The sequence below is a fragment of the Corvus moneduloides genome, chromosome 5 (assembly GCF_009650955.1).
Source record: "Corvus moneduloides isolate bCorMon1 chromosome 5, bCorMon1.pri, whole genome shotgun sequence".
NCBI lineage: Eukaryota > Metazoa > Chordata > Aves > Passeriformes > Corvidae > Corvus > Corvus moneduloides.
Window position 1 is genome coordinate 47,891,336 of NC_045480.1, and position 13,946 is coordinate 47,905,281.

General features: G+C 38.6%; 1 protein-coding gene across 4 annotated transcripts in view; it reads left to right on the plus strand.

Moving 5' to 3' along the window:
- The first annotated feature begins 3,471 nt into the window (after positions 1–3,471).
- TRIM2 (tripartite motif containing 2) overlaps positions 3,472–13,946 on the plus strand; it is an 87,878-nt gene continuing 77,403 nt past the window's right edge. The window contains exons 1-2 of one of the 4 annotated variants that reach the window (XM_032108607.1): positions 4,176–4,401; positions 4,836–4,956. The gene's annotated coding sequence lies outside the window, so the exon portion shown is untranslated. The other 3 variants (XM_032108612.1, XM_032108609.1, XM_032108605.1) reach the window with 3 other exon arrangements.

Consider the following 13,946-nt stretch of genomic DNA (forward strand, 5'->3'; position numbering starts at 1 on the left):
CTTGTGGTTAGGAGCTGACACCCCTGCCTGTGCTTCTTCGTGAATCTGTCTCTTCCTTTATTTACTGCTAAGATTTCTTTTCATCACCCAAAGCATGTCAATTCAAGTAGATGGGAAGTAGGACTTTTTCACTATAATAGGACCATGAGAGAAAAGGGACTGCAGTATCACATCAATACAAATCTGATGAGCGGTCAGTGCCCTAGAAATGTAAGTCTTTGTAAAAGCCTGGCATGGAGTTAACTGAGGTGGTGTGGCAACAAGAGATTTCTTTTGGAATAAGTGACGTAATATTGTACAAAGGGTTTCTATTGACACTTCTATCTCTGACTAAAGTCATATGTAATATTGTGTTGCTAATATATTTTTTCATAGACCTGATGTAATGGCGTGGGAAAAGATGTGGAAAACATAATAAATACTGATGGAATGGGTGAAAGGCATTTTAAATAAGCACTGAAAGTCTGCCTTTCTCAGCTGTATGATAGACTGTAGGGCTGCTATCATGTTCCATGCGGTGTGCCAAACAATGTGCAGGTCATAACAGCTCAATTACATTTTTTTCTGAATCTATTCGCTGAGAGGCCATTATTGCAGATCTTGGGCTGTCAAGAGAAGCTTGGACTCCTAGAGTACGCTAGCTCCCTGCTGGAAAGAAACTAACAGCAAGTTCACAGGTTACAGCTGCATCTTTGTGTGCCTGAGTCCTGCTATGAATGCAGATCTTTCTTTTGTTAGTCTAACTGCCTTCTCAGCAGTATCTCAGCCAGGTGCCTTACAGCATGATCAGAGTTTGAGGTAAGAAGTGCTGTATGTTAACTTACTGGAAGTACACTGGCACTAGTGAAATGTCCACTCCTGAGCTGTGTGCCCAAACACCCTGTCCTTTGCCTGAGGAAGCCATAAGTGTCCATGCGTTGGATACACCCAGACCATCTACGTAGTTAAAGGAGAGGGATCCAAGTTCATGCTGCTTCTGTACTGAGCTGGCTAGATGTTACTTAGCTCAGTCCAGAAGTCATGTAACCATGTTGGCTTTTGCTGTGCTATGCTTTTCTCTGTTGAGAGACTTGGCACAGCTATGAAAAGTAGTTGAGGCCTTCTCATTCTATGTCAGATGTTTGCTGCTTTAAAAAAATAAGCTATTAGGTTCATTCCTTTACCTTGTTATAATATTAATTTCTCAATTTGTCCCTGTTGCTGTCTTTGTTCAATGTACTCTTTGAAGTTCAAGGTTTTACATAGCAAAATGTCAGAACTACATGAGTTCGTGTGACAGCTTAGCTCTTTATAATCTGCTTAAGGAATCTTTTTGTTTTATTGCTTTTGCTTTTGAACATATTGTCTTTCCTAGGGCTATTAAATATATGTTTCACTGGTCATTGTCTAATTATTCTTTAATTTTGTGTATAAGACTAATTCAGAAATGGATGTAGATTTTTTTTTTTCCAATTTGTTTTTTAATTTTAAAAAGGAGAAGATTGATTATAATGCTTTGTGGTTGTATGTCCTGGGGATAGAATATGAGAGCCCTGGGGTTTAAAAGTCAAATGCCAGAGAGGACTGACTCCTGTGTAATGTTTGTCTAGGAATGTGATACTTGATAAATCATAAATTTTTCAGTCATGTAAATTTTAGACTGTATCCTGCTGATGCTGAACTTCCTTAAACCCAATTGAAGTTAACACCATGCATCAAATCTCCTTCGTTTTTCTGTGTAAAAGAAAGAGAATGTTTAATGCTCTCACATCTTCAGACAACTCTTGAGTTTCATGGACAAAAAGGTGTGTTTTTGTGCACAGCCTCTGATAAAATACTGCTCTGTGTGATTTTCAGAGTAAAGCTCCTGTATAGGTCAGTTTGGGTATTCAGTGCAACTTATGGAGCAGTTTTCTTCTTTAATTTAAAAGTCCAGGGACTTTTGCCCACTACAGTGAAACCTCTTTGAGGGATTTTGTATTAGAGTGTGTCTGATTACTTGTGGCACCAGCAAGTTTTTTGTGTAGCCCTGGTCTTGAATATCTACTTGGAGAAGCCACATCCCAAACAACCCTTCACCTTCAGGCAGCATGAGTCTCTTTTGTAAAAATGTCTTCACTACACAAGAAAGAAAGATAAATGCTGTGGGCTTTGAAGCAATGCTTCATGCCTGCTTTGTCTCACCTGGAGAGCCCCTTTGCACTGCAGAATGTAGGAGGACCTTGCTTAAGTTTTGGGGATATGTTCTGTAGGCTGGGTGCTCTCTCTTTTTCATCTTCTGAATAGGAGAAGAAAAATCAGTCTCCCGTCTATATTAATGTAGTTCACTCTAATAACAGTTACTAGGTTGTCAGGTCAGGAGAGATACCAGTCCACTGAATCACAATACAGATATTTCAGAGGTTGGATTTTAGCAAAGCTTCCCCAACAGTATTGTTCAAACTGAAATCACCAATTTTGTGTGGAGTTGAACAGGTAGCTTTGCCTTCTTAACCATTTGACTTTTGATTTGTATTACCAGTATAAGGGTTATCTACAAGGGTGGCTGCAGATAGGGCAGGGAACAGAGACCTGTTTCACCGGGGCCACAAAACATCTATGATGTGACTACTACTTCTTGTCATTCCCAACCAAGCAGGTCTTCAGCTGCTGACTTAGAAGGCTCTCCCTGCCCAGCCCCGTTGCTGGGGCCCTAACATCCCCCTGTCCCTGATGCAATCTGACAGACCTGCCTGCCCTCCCCACCAGGGCTGTGTGCCGGTTTGTCTCTGAGCTGAGAGGAAAGTCATATAAACAGCAGTGTGCCTTCTCTGCTTCTGCTCTACTGCCTCACTGACTCACACAGCACCTTTCAAGCACTTCCTCGAGTTTTGATGTAGCATGATATCATAGTGCAGGGTAAGTGACTTTGAAGCTGATATTTCAGTTTTGAATGGGGTAGATGTAGGCAGTATTTGGGCTTACATCATTAAATGAAGTCCTGGTTGCTGGAAGAATAAACATACAGAGAAAATTTCGACTCTGCAAGATGCAGTATTGATTGCTGCAGTGAGCCATGATGTCAAGTCTGTGCTTCCCTTCCTCCTTGCTTCCCACAAGTGCTAAATAATAGACCTTGTTTACTGGCATTTAGAAATTATTTTGTCTTTGTGACTGATGCAATGACATGCCCCCTACAGTCTCATTTAATTTGTAACACCATTTTGGATTTTTTTTAACCTACATTTCTAATGCAATTTTTAAATAACTATATTTCCTGCCCCCCAGACAAATCAGCTCTAATTTTATAATGAGAATTTCAGGGTTAGATATTTTTAAAAAGAATCTAGGCCATATACATTATGTAAGGTTACCATAGTAACAGTTTCTCCAAGGGGAAAACCAACTGTCCGTAGTTTCCACAGAAACCACTCCCCGCTGAGACAGGTGCCTCCAAGGGAAGTGAAGGGAATATAAATGAGAGCGAGAAAAAGACGCGCACAGATGTCATATGACCTCTGCGGCATCCCTGCACTGTTGCAGATTCAACTGAACGTTTCTGGGTTTATTTTCAGTTTGTTATTTTGACTGCACAACTGGCACCTTCTCTTGTCATGTAAAGTCTGGCCACCCTTCCCTTGCGTGGAACTGGTTTTATAGCTGGAGGTACGGCGATGCTCCACCTTGGCAATGAACTGAACACAGCAGATACTAAAGTCCAGTGCTCTAGGAACCACTGTGTGTGGGAGAATTTAAACGGTAAAAGAGAATTTCCCCCCTTTTTATTAACTTTTTTTTTGCCTGAAAGAAGTCAGCAAAGACAAACAGGTATGGAAATACTTTTTTCCAGAGAGGAACTGGAGAGGAGGGAAGCTCAACTAATTTGTCAGTTAATGGTTTTTTTCTTTTGGGGTACAAGCATACACTGCTAGGAAAAATGTTATTCTGAAAGGAAAAAAAATTAACTCAAGTCCTAGGATTTCTTAACTGAGAGAAAAACAAAGGCAAAATGTCTTTAATATACTTTCATGTCACTGAGGCAGGTATGGATTAACATTTCTGAAATCCTTTTGCACTTTTCATTTTCACAAATAGTGTTGATTTGTTTTATTTTTTTTTTCAAGGGCATTAAACTCTGACATTCATTCAAGGCTTAGTGCAGCCATAACTAGAGATTAACGCACTGGCTACTTCATCTTCATCCTGTCATCTCTCTGCTGCTTTCTGGGAAAAGCAGGCTGACATGGTTATTAAATCTGGCAGCTGTGTTGTACGCACATGGGAAGCAAGTAGAGCACAGCATATAGAAAATGAGTAGCTTTCAGATAGCAGCCTTCATTTCACTGCTGCAAGACTTGAAAGGGAGCCTAAAAAGCTCTTGCTCTTCTTTGTAATCACCAGTCGCTGGATCAGTGCGCAAATATCACAAATACAGTTGCAAATGTAAGTATTCCTTGCCTGTGTGGTGCTTTCAGATTGCTAATTAAGGTTTCTACCTTGGTCTTCTGCTTGAAAAAGCAGAGAGATGAAAGCTGAAAACATCCTGACAGGGAAAGCTTCTCTGCAGTATTGTTCTGGCTTTCAGTGGAAGAGCTGCTGAGGAAAAGGGATGCATGAAAGCTTTCCAGAACAAATAGTTTGCAGTTGTGTTTGTTGATTTTGGGGATGTCTGTTTGCCATATTGTTTGTGAGGGGAGAAGTCCAGCAAATGCAAGAGGTACTTATAGAGAGATGTTTTTCTGCTTAGATTAGATAGTCTTAGATATACAGCAAGAAAGATACTTCAGCAGTAATATATAGTTTGTGAGCACATAGAAGAAAAATTTTCCATGGTATTTTTCACCTGGAATCTTTTCTTTAAAAATCCATAAATGCAGACCCGGACTTCTCATTAAGAAACTCGACAATACCTTATTATCAGAAGCGCAAACAAATAGTCATCATAAGGGGCACCAGTAAGTCTGCATCTGACCTGATAAGAACAATGAACATAGCACGGTGAGCAATGCATGTTTTTCACCCATCTCACTCTGTCTGTACATGAAATGATCTTTATCTGCTACAGTGGCATCAAGACAGGATAGTAAGGTGGTTGGGAAGCAGTGGAGCTGAAGGTTTCTCAGTGTTGTGGTGATACTGTAAGGAAGAAAATTTACACTTGTCAGTGTATTTTTGGTCTCATAGCACTGAAGAAGCAGTACATTGTTTTTTATTCTCCTTTCTAATTCAAAGCTTCTGTATTGCCATTGTCCTAGTGAGTTTATTGCTAGTGAATTCTTACTGTGCTGTGAATGAAATCTGCTTCCTGAAAACAGCCTGTGATCAGTACCATGTATAAATGTCAGATAATTGCACAAGAAATGCAGACTGTAGCTAGTTTGTTTCTGTTGCTGTATCATGTTTCTTGCTTTATTCACAGGTTTTGTTATTTCTTGGGGACCATTGGTACTGTCAGCTTTTCATGAGTCACATTAAAATGTTATTTTCACTGTTAACAGGTGACTGCCATTAAGTGACTAGGGAGAGAATGTGTGTGTTGTTTGCTGCAATAGAGGACTAAACATATCCATGGTATAACTGCCTTGATAATGCTGCTATAACACAGGTAGTTGTTGACTCTGTTGTGTTTATAAGCTGCTTTTGAAATACTTCAGCCTCATCTTACAGATGTATACGTATAAATGCCAGTCTTCACTGTAGCAAGTAAAAGCTGATTTTCAAGCTTCCCTTTCCTTCCTCTTGTCTTCTTTTTCCCCTCATAGACATAAATTCATAGCTTCCCTGAAATTTAGCTGTGAAAATGGTCCTTTTTGATGACAGCTGTGGAGCTAAGCTTCCCAAGCCTGAGTGGCAGCCAGCCAGCTGCTGAGACAAGTGGTGACCTTTCAGGACAATGTCTCTCACAAAAATGTCAAAATATTAAAATGGCAGACATCAAATGTCATGTGCGTGGGAAGAGTAGTTGTCTGGCAGGCTTTCAGCTGAAGACAGTTAATCCACTGCTTGTTTGGATTATATATTGAAAGCCTCTGCCTAAGTCTCTAAAATAGAGAGAAATTATTCTGTGTCCTGAATAATTTCGGAAGTTTTTCTGGGAAGATTTGGGACATGGATGGAAAATTTCAGAGATGTTTTATTTAAAATCTGCTCAGGCATCTTCCTGACAGATATCCAGAAAAGCAGATTTTGGCCTTTAATTTTGCTCTTTACATCATATACCAGTTTTCCTCCCAAATCTCTTATCCAGAATGTAAATGGATCCTGATGAAGCTTAAGTGAAGTTCATTGATGTGCACAGGATGCTGAAATTCTGAGAGCATGTGCACTGACTTTTTAGGCATATGCTCACTGAATACTAAACAATGCCCTGCAGTTCTTGGTGCTGCAGCCCTGAGCTGAGATCTCATTTGCTATCACATGCATCGATGCTTTGTAACTTTCTCTGAGAGCACTGAGGTGTGAGCATTCCCGTGCTTGCTGGTGTGTCAGATTCTCAGATACCTTTACCCCTGGTAACAGATCAGTGACACTGATAGGCTGCCTCATTGGTTTCAGCCCTGCTGCATAAATATTTCTGGGAGGTGTGAAACTGCCTGATGCTTTACCTTGGCCTGTAGGAAAGCCAGGCAGCGTGCATGGCTGATCAGGGAACAAACCTGTTCACCTTGTGGTTGACCTCTCTTGGAGAGTAGGAAGGGGTACAACACCAGTGACTGCACCAGACCAATCTTGTCCAGCTGGTTTGCAACTGGCCACAATTCAAGAGAATTCTCAATATTGTCTCTGCAAAGCACAGAGTGAACTGCCAACACGGATAACCCCTGCAAAGCTTTAAATATTTAGATTTAATAATGCCAAATCCATTGTTACTTACCAAGATGCCTTACCAAGATGCTGAAAAGGAAAACAGTCTTTTCTAGTATTTCTTACCCTTTTTCATTTCCTTTCAAGATAGGAGTTTTGTGTCACTCCCAAGTTTTTTCTCTTACTACAAGCAAGCAGCTTTTTGTAATTTTATTTTAGTGTTCTTCACTTCTACTCATAGTGGAAGTGTTTCCCACCCTCTCAGCCCTTTAAAACAGGGAACACTGCATCCCATGATCCCCTTCTCTCTGCTGTAGTCATAGGAAAGGCTAAGTATCCATGTTGGTCTTGTCTTTCCAGTTAGTATTCTATGATCACTCCTCCTTTCTCCTAATTCCCTACGAGAAGAATTCTGAGGCAAATGAACTAGGTAAGAACAAATTCCCATAAAGATCTTACAGTAATTAATCCTTCCTTCTTCCCTTCCTTTCTCCTTTCCCTTGTCTTCAAATTTTTATCTGCTTTTCCACAAAAATTTCTGTTATTTGAGAATTACTAAGATGTAAAAATCTGTTTGGAAGAACAACATTAAGCTCATCCAGTTGAGGAATAAAAAGGTAACTGAGGCATCAATTAATGTAACTTAACACAGCTCAGATACCTAGGCTGAGTTTTGGATTTTGATTTTCAAATGGCAAACCACATGTAGGCCCAATCTATTTAATCATCTGATAATGTTAAAGAAAAAAATAAATAGGGATGCTTCTGTTTTCTGTGGGCTTTGCTTGAGGAAAAAAATCTGAGAAAAATAACTGTAGCAGTGATAATTTCTTTTAAATCAGATTATACAGGAGTTAGTTGCTTCCTAAGAACCATGCAGTGTCAGATTGATTCAGTGCAGTTCATTAAACATCCATCAGTATACCTCATATAAAATTCTGACTTGCCCCAATGGCATTATCATTTTATTCTGCATTTATATTATTATTACTCTTCACTATTTCTGCAGCACCTAGGAATACCTTTTTTTGGTCACTGTGCTAGATATTGTATAGAAACAGAAGGTAATCCTTGTCCCCAGACTGCTTACAAGCTCTATTACAAATAAATGAAAACCTTCTTTGCACACACTTACTACCTTTCTTGTTTGGCTCTTTATCTGAATTCAGAACACAGATGTCAGTACTGTGTTATCTGAATTGGTCTTCAGGATACCAGACTTTGCTTAGACATGGGCTTATAATTGCACATAATTAAAATTCGGGAATGACATACACTTACTGTGACCTTATTTTAAAGCTGTCTTACTGATTCACTTGAAGTATCTCCCTTAGGCTGTTAGTGTTTAGGAATAAAGTTAGTGAAGTATATTAATTGAAATTAACTCAACTGACCAAAACATGACTACAATTACAAAATAGTTCTGGACCACCAACGAAGATTTCCCTTAAAATTGTTAAGACACTATTGCCAATTACTAAGTTAATAACGTTCATGATAAACTTCATTAAGGTAGTAATATTCATTATTAAGTTTAATGAAGTATGTTTACTTTTGGTTATTTACAGAATCTAAACTTCAGTGTTGATTATTTACATGAAAGAGCAGCAGCATGCCACATGACCATCACACTAATTGACTCATGGACAATGTACTATGATTTGAGGTGGACAGTGGGGATCACAATATGGGTGAGATGAGAGTCTCACAGATGAGAGTGTTTTATCTGCATTTGCTATAAGACAAAATTTTCCCATCACTCTGCTCCTTATCCATCTTACAAGTAGATTTCAGGAGCAGTCACATCTGTTAACATCACCTTTTCTGCTATCTTTTGCTTGAATGATATGGTGTAAGGTACACAGTAGGTTTTATACTCATAAACTAGGACTAAACTGCCATCTGAAATCAGTCAGGACAACTCTCTAGTTCACAAAGCCCCATTATAACACACTATTCCATGCTGAAGGTATTTCATGTGTTCAGTTTGTACACTTGTCAGCTCATCTTCCACAAGGCAAGGCTGTAGTGTATGAGGACAAGCTATAACTTAACTGGGCAAGGTAACCAACACATCTGAGCCAAATGGCATAGTTATTCTTTCTGGAAATGTATATTGCACAAACTGCTATGATTTCTAAGTGCCATTTTTATTTTGAGGTGATAAACCTAGTTGTATATGCAGGAATAAAAAATCTGAAGGATCCCAGAGGGCCAGATCACAGTTGAAAAGATATTGTACCTTGAATTTCCCAGGATTTTTAGATTTCACTTTGAAACTCTACTTTGTGATATCTCTTTTTGCATTGACACTGCAACTTGTATCACTTCAGTGACATATTAAAAACTAAAATTAAATTTATTCTGACAGTGTCACTGTTGTCCCTTCCATAAAGCAGTTGAAAGGATTTATGCAAATGCAAGCTAACAAACGTGAAGGGCTGTTGTACTCCTCAACGGACACTTTTTTTCATACAGGGAATGATGAATAAAAGTCTGAAAGATTATTTGCAAGCATGCAATTAATCATAAATCCAGCTTGATCCGGAAGGATAAAAGAGTAGTTTATCAATCTGGTTAGCTAGTACTTTGAAAGGATTTTGCAGAACTCATTAGGTCAGGAATATTAAGATGGGTGCCTCTTTTCTTATGAGACAATAATGTGATTCCCAAGGGGATAAGCTAGAAGGTCAAAGACAAAACAGTTTATCCTCAGGAATGGTATGGATTACTGTTAAGAGCATTCTGAAATCCTGTCCTATCATTCATTTATTTCAAAGCATTCCTAAAAGTAATGGCCTAATTTTAAAGAAAGTAAATCAGAAATAACCAAATCACTAAAGATTGTTTGTTTTTTAGAAACATGGATTGTCTTAATTTAAAGGCTTCAGTACTTTTGAGTCTCCTTTACCGATTTAGGGGAGCAATCAAGAAAACGTTAAAGACCTTTTCTATTCTGTTCCCCCTCCACTCTTCAATTCAGTGGAAATTCACTCATGCAAGGGCCCTTTCTAAGAAATTACAGAGTTTGCAGACTGATATGGAGCTTCCTCTGTTGAATTCCTTGTAATGAACCAGTTTCCGTTCTTCTTCGGAAATAGGTTCACTGAAATAAGTGGTTTTGGCAGAATGCAGAGAAGTAGATCCTGCTGGATGCCATAGCTAGGTTTCTGAAAGAGGAGGTTGACAACTCCCTTGACATTCTGAGCATTGCCCTACTGACACACCTGAAATCCATAGGTTGCCATAGCTTTGTTACAGTATGTGTGGCCCTCAGATTTTAAATTAGTCAGTAGTAATTGCGGTGTAAAAGTAATGCAATGAGGCTGAAAATTGATTCAAGAATTAGGTAACTAACGCCCAACTTGTTGTAGTATGTTTGGAGTTCCCAGGACAATATGCTTACTAACCTTGGGCCAAGACATAGCCATCCTAAAAGTGAATGCAACTCATACTGCATATTCCCATAGCAAAATTTTACCCCCAAATGGGCTTCCAACCATCAGTGTCCCTCCTAGGTGGAATGGCCAAAGTACTCTTTTTCTCTATAAAATTAAGATTGTATGCTATAAAAGGAGAAATGGAGAATTTGTTCAGCTTTTGTTTTTAAGAACATATTGAGAGTTAACATAGAGAAGCTTGTAACATAGATGCCATTGTATAATGGTTATAATGAATAACATGCTATGACATCAAAGGTCTTGTAGGAATCAATAACTACTGATGACAAAATAAGTCATTATTTTCATTGTAATTATCAGGAGACAAGTGATGGTTTGCTTTGGTTCTGACCTTGATTGTTCATGCCCTGAAATAATAATTGCAGTTAATTCCTTCTTTTCCATAAATATTTATTGCTTGTTCAGCATCAGAGAGTATAGGTAGGGGAGGACCATGTAAAAGACTTCTGTTTCTTGGGAAGTATGAGTTTGTCCTTTTGGGGCAACAAAAGGCCTCACCATTGGTTTACACTAATGCTTTTTAAAAATGGTTCTGTCTTTAAAATGTTTTCTGAAAGGTTTTTCTTTGCTTTATTCTTGGAAGATGTGAGGGCAGATAGACACATCTGATTTGCAAGTGCTAGGGAGAGCAGAAGGAAGAAAGCTCTTTTTGATGCTCCTTGATCCTTAGCCAGCTAACCCTAGGAGAAATCAGAGCTGATGTTATGATTTATGGAGCTGGGAAAAAAAAGTTTAGAGCCTTCAGCAGCAGAGACCCCACACTACTCTGGCCCTATCATCTGGAAAGCATTTTCCTGTAAATATTCTCCCCCTCTCTTTGTCACTGAGGAAAGTTGAGTGTTGTCAGAGCAACTAGTGGTACAACATCACAATGTCATCTGTGCTTCTGGTGAACTGTCTAAATAAAGGTGTTAATAGAGTGCCTTTATAAAGAGATCCCTTCAGCTGATTGCTTTAATCAGGTATGGGGATTAAAAGTAGGTATAGGGCTGCCTATCACACTGGCAGTGCAATTCTCTAGGTCAGTGGGCCGCTGTCTCTGCACAGGACTATTTGTCAGTGGCTCTGTGTACATACCATAGTCCAGAGTAGTTTGTTTATCTACCGATTCAGAACAGATGCTCAAATCGCAAAACTTCCATGAAGGAGGAATTGACAAAGAGTGCAGCTGGGGTGAGGATGGTACAAGAAACTCCATCTATCATTCTCCAAAAGGCACAATGAATGGCTTAATTGTTGCTGCTAACAATTGTTGGCCATTTTATTTGCTATAGCCAAAGTATGATCGCACTAAGAGCCAACTTGGAGAAATACAGTGACAGGGCAGTCTCTTTGTTCTGTTCACTTGGCATTATTCACTGAATAGATTTCACTGGCTCTATCTGGACCAAGACCTTCCACTATTCCTCACCTGCGAAGCATGCTTCTTGACCACAGGGAGGTCTTGAGCTGGCTAACATAGTTGTAATTAGGAAGGAACAACCCTGACAGTGAGGAAATAGTACAGTATGCAATAAAACCAGCATTATTTCATAGTGGGGAGATTTGTAAGACAGTATGTCTTCTAAGAGAGCTGCCCATGAGAATACTTATCCTCATACCAGAGTTTCCTTCAGTGCCTTGTGAACTTAATCTATTATCTTTCATTGAACTGGATTGGGTGTGTCTGGTTTAATATCTTCCTCTGCTGCAAGGCTTGTATTTAAGGGGTGCTACACAAACGCTAGGAAAGGACAGAAAGCAAGCTGCCTGTATCACAAAAAAATTCATCTCCCAAGTGAGTATGCATTGGGTCATAGTGAAGTTAATGTACATATTCATGTGATGTTAAAAAAGTCATTGTCTGGATTAAAGCCTTTCCCTATTGTTTTGTATTCAGGCTCCTTCTGAAAAGCTGAGGATTTTCATAGTTCTCAAATAAAGACACCTGATTTTTTGTCATGCAAAGCAATCTGATTTTTCTTAATCTTGTTCTCAGAAATTACTCAATTATTTTGGCAGATTTTTTTTAATGAGGCAAACATCTAGTATGAAAAATTTCATACTAACCACTAAAGGCTGTTAATCTATTAACAGCTGAAATAGGGTCACTTAATGGAGGAATATAAAATTACCATGCTTATAGATTATAGTATTAAAATGCACTAAAAATGCACAATTGACAACAAAATTCTGCTTTGGGCAAGTATCATGGCATTCAGTACCTCTGTGTAGCAAGGAGGTTCCTAAGTATGGCTGTAACAAGATTTCTTAGAAAAAAACCCTGAATGGTAATTTTTTTCTGTTGAGGATGGTATAAAATACCTCTGTGGGTTTTTCCTCTTCCAAAAAGTGATATTGGAACTTGCTGTAGAGTCTGAAATTACCGTGGGTGAGGAAGGAAGTGAAAGGAAAAAAGACTGGACTATCTTCAGTTTCATTTTTTGAAATGCTACTGAGAAAGTTTAACTTTTTCCCTCATTCACAAGTTAAACAGATTTTTGAACCTGCAGAATATTTCCTTTTCAGAATGCATATGACCCGTTATTCTGTGTTGTGGACACTAATGTTCTTGAGTCCTCAAGAATATCAAGGGGTTCACATATGTTTGGTTTTAGGCATCATCATATCTATGGATGCCAGTGGGATGGATTCAAGATAGATTCCTTTCTGGCTGACTTGTGATTTTTGCTGTCTTTCACCTGTCCTTAAAATGACCAAGAAATACAGCTTTAAAATAACTGCATTAATATGAGCAATTGCTGAATTTTGCAATTTTCCATTGCAATAATCATTACCTCCTTCTGGTGAGGTCTCTCTCAGCTTGAGCTTGAGTCAGAAAGCAGCCAAGAGCAAACAACAATCCTTTCAGTGCAAGAAGCCTCCTTTAAACGTGCCACACTGCTGACCTTGACAAGCACGCAGAAAAGCACAAGTTGAATGCACACAAACTTTCAAGGCCTGCTGTTCATCCAGACCCTGGGTACTACACAGTATTACCTCACACAGATTTTGTTCCTTGCATGCAAATAGAGTCTCAGTGTGTGAGCTATAATTTAATCCATGCTGTAGTCTGGGTCAACACAAAGGCCCTGGTGGAGCATTGTGTTGCAGTCAGGCAGCTCTGGCTGTTTTAACAGAATCAGGGGATCCTTGCTCAAGGAATGAGGCAGAATAGTCAGTACTTTTAGAGCGATAAGACGAATGAATGCTGGAAGAAGTGGCGCTTTTTTCATAAAACAATCTGTTAAATAGGAAAAAAAACCCCAGACATGGAACTGATTTCCCATTACTATAAAAATACCATAGTGATGCTGGATGCAGGTTATAGTGATTGTAATTTTGTTTCATGCTACATATCTTCAGGAAACCCTTACTAATTTAGATAGCGTTGGCATTGCTTTTGCATATACATTTTAGAATATACAGTATCTCCAAGTTTCTTTGCTGGCTAGGTAATATTTCAAAAGACTTTAAGTTCCTTCTCCCCAGTTAACATTTGCAAGAAACATATCTAGAAATATTTTGTTAAAAAAAATTTCATTGATTTTATACTCACACTGAAAAAATAATTAAATGTTATATCCTTTATACTTTCATACTAATTACAAGTATGTTCTTATACAGATTTCTCCTTGTAATTTATAGTTGCTATATAAACATACAGTCTCATACAAATACTTTCTTATGGAGAATTTGTTTTAAATATGTGTAGAACTCCTAAGAAAAGATATATTTCTGAAG